Consider the following 3,590-nt stretch of genomic DNA (forward strand, 5'->3'; position numbering starts at 1 on the left):
TCTAGTGATAATCCAGACTACACTGAAGATGGATTTCCATCATATCAGTCTGAGAACAGAAAAGTAACATGATACACCAGCAATCATGTGGCTCCCTGCTAACAACTCTTTAATCATTCTCAGCAATGACCCCAATACTGATAAGCCTTCAGAGTATTCACATTTATTGGCATGAGCAGAATTCATAGTAGGTGGCTTTGTTCTCGCTACTGATTGGGAGAAAATTTTGAAATGATCGTGTGAAATAATAATAAGTGAAATACAAAGTAACTGAGTAGGCTGAGTTTTTAACTCAGAATAGAGAAATATTTACTTGCATGAAGTTCACATCCTTGAGAGAACTTTTGTACTGAGGCTACAAGTCTCAGTGTCAAGTTGAGTATTTTGAGTTTGGCACAGTATGATCAAAGGTGTCAGAAGGACTGTATCTGGAGTTCTCACCCTCTATGCTAGCACTTTGGGCAGGATTTTGTGGATCATTCTCATTTTATTTTCTGGGCTGCCTGAGCACTATAGCATGCATAACAGCTCCCATTGATTTTGTCCAACAGCTACATGCAAAAAGGTTGTGTTAGAGTCATTATGGCTATGATGAAACCATAAGCAAAAGCAAGCTGGGGAGGAAAGGTGTTTGTCCTGTCGTCCATTATTGGAGGAAGTCAGGGCAGAAACTCAAACATAGCAGAAACTGGAGAGCTAATACATAGGGCATGGAGGGGCTACTTACTGGCTTCTTCTCATGGCTTTCCCTCTATACTGCTGGCAGCAGGTCGACTACAGATTGAATTAGGCTCCGAACATAGGGTTTTGGTATGCAAAGAAGAGAAACTTCTCAGGTGAGTTCAGCCTGGTTGCTGACAACATGCCATTGACACATATGGCCCGGAAGCTCTCTTTCAGGAGGAGCTGTGGTGGACTCATTACCCACCTTCCCCTAGATATGGTGGCTTCATGTGGGTAGCCAGCTCATAAGGAACATTTACATCTCTTGGCTTTTTGTGCTCGTACTTTTTCTTCTTGCTGTTGCTTTTATCCTTATTTGTTCAATTTTTAATTCTATGCCTTATTCCTCTGCTTGTGTTATCAAATTTTCCCTATTTTATAATTGTAACTTTCACTTCATCCTGACATGTTTTCCCATTTTCCTATCTTTGTTTTCTTTTCTTTTATTTTGGTATTTTTATTTTTATTATTTAGACCATATATTGAATTATCAATTTAAAAAAATTATAAAAAGACTTAGGTATAAACTGTCATATTAGATTTACAAAACAAAAATATATAAAAAAGCAAACTAAATATCAGAAATTATAGGAGTCTCTCCCTTAAACTGAAGGAATCATCTTTAATAGCCTTCAGTGCAGCTCACTGGCAATCTTCAGAAATTCAAGAAGCTCATTCATGTTGTGTAAGCCCTAAAGGAAAAAACTGCGGAAACTCATTGATAATTTTCACAGCTTCACTGTAAAGTTCAAGATCACAGTGATAACAATCTTCCTTAAACAGGGTATAAGATGCACATAGTATGGTCACCTTGGCTGTGACTTTTCAAGTTCCAGAGATGTTTTCCTCAAGTGGTTCCATTTTTCTTCTCCATCTGAAAGAATAAACATTTTTTCCAGTGGAATGAATCTTTTCCAGCTTCCCTTTGAAGCACATGGGTCAGTCAATACAGTGTGTTAACATGCTTTCGTTGACGCACTTTGGGGAGTCCCATTATGTCCACCATGACCCAGTGCCAACACTCACATCCACAGAAATGTGTTTTCTTTCATCTTTTGTCTTAGTTAGGGTTGAATGGCTGTGGTGGAGCACCATGACCATAACTAACTTGGGAAGGAAGTTTGACTTCTGTATCTAAAGGCACAATCCAATAGCAGGAGCCAAGGTAAGAACTCAAACAGGACAGTTGCCTGGGGGCAGGAGCTGATGCAGAGACTGTAGAGGGTGCTGCTCAGCCCGCCTTCTCAGAGAACCCAGGATCACTAGCCCAAGGGTGGCAATGTTCACGATAAGCTAGGCCATCCCTCACCGATCACTAATTAAGAAAGTTAATTTCAAGAAACATCCAGACCTTACGATAGCAATTTTTCAATGGAAATTTCCTCTTTCTAGAGATCTAGCCCACGTCAGGTTGACATTACCACTAACAAGCATAATGCTCCCACCAGCTGTGAAAGCCCATAGTATCTCCAGACACTGAATAAAATTTGAAAGTAGATGAAATATTATTGAGAACTGCCAGGATTTAAGAAATTTACTCTTGGGAAACTAATATTTTCATGAGGGAAATGGCTCTATCTCAGAAATTCACATCAGACTTCTTTTTCGATGTGGTTTCTAGGATTAGCCTTCTAGATAAGTAAAACAAACAAACAAAAACCAAAAACTTAAACATACAAATGGATATGTTCATGTTTGTTGTTTAAAAGACTTCACTGTGTATCCTAGAGTGACCTGGAACTCTTTTTAAAGTGGGGAGAAAGGGTGACTATGACCAAACATAATGTAATTGAAAAGAACTAAATACTAAACCAAAAAGTTTAAATGTTAAGGATTTGTATTATTACATAAGTTTGTTTGTGTGTGTTGGAATATAAACATGGGGTATTGTGTCAGAAGAATATATCAGATCCTCCAGGGCCAGAGTTAAAGGTGGATATGAGCTGTTTAGTATTGGTGCTGGAAAACTAACCCTGCAAAAGCAATGGATGCTTTTCACCACTGAGCCATCTTTCCAGCCCTTGGCTTTGGAAGTTGGATCTTCTCATTCCTCTCTCCAGGCCCTATTTGTAGCCAATTTTTAGTGCTCATGTTTCCATTTTATTTGTGTCTATGCCTAATAAGTGCCTTTGAATTAAATAATTTAAAGAAAAAGCTTCATAAAATAGAAAATAGAAAGCAAGATTTTATGTATCCAAAACATAACAAAAAACCTTTCATATTGTCTAACAGACAGATATAGGTGACTGTCTCCTAGAGTAGATTCAAGTTTTGTGGTACCCAAACTGCTTACTTGCAAGAATCAAAGCTTAGAGATTTACATGGTTGCATCTTTAGAGAGAATGAAAATTACAAAGTAGTGTACCCATTTGCCAGCTCAGCTCAATTCTCTTCTTCTAGTTCAATTCTACCTTTTGAGAGTACTATCTCTTATATCTTCATGGTACAGTATCTTCACATGAACACATGAAAGAGTATTCTTAGACAGGGCTCTATAGCTTGTAAGTGTAACAGGTTGCAGAGATAGAGGGAGAGGAAAGGTAGGAAGAATTATATCAAGGAGATTTCACATCTGTGGGATCAAGCAGGAATTATACAACACATACAGTATCTCCTCCGTTGGGCTATAACTACCCATGAGGCTATCTCTGCCCCATGATGCCCCACTTTCAATATCCCTAACAAATAATTTGATGTTGACACCATACTCTTGGGAATATGACTTACCAACTATTTAAGGAACATGGAAATTTGGCTGCAGAGCTATTCCTTCGGAATATATTCAGCTCATGGTTTGAATATATTTTTACTGTGTCCCCAGAGAAACTAAACCCGGGGAGTAATAAAAAAGAAGATAGAGCTGGAGC

At 38.3% G+C, this 3,590-nt stretch overlaps 1 pseudogene across 1 annotated transcript; it reads right to left on the reverse strand.

The window, feature by feature from the left end:
* Positions 1-1,395: 1,395 nt before the first annotated feature.
* Positions 1,396-1,729, reverse strand: LOC308433442 (replication protein A 14 kDa subunit-like; annotated as a pseudogene). The gene has a single exon. The product of its transcript is annotated as a replication protein A 14 kDa subunit-like (transcript).
* Positions 1,730-3,590: the final 1,861 nt, after the last annotated feature.

This window comes from Micromys minutus (genome assembly GCF_963924665.1).
Source record: "Micromys minutus genome assembly, chromosome: 19".
Taxonomy (NCBI): domain Eukaryota; kingdom Metazoa; phylum Chordata; class Mammalia; order Rodentia; family Muridae; genus Micromys; species Micromys minutus.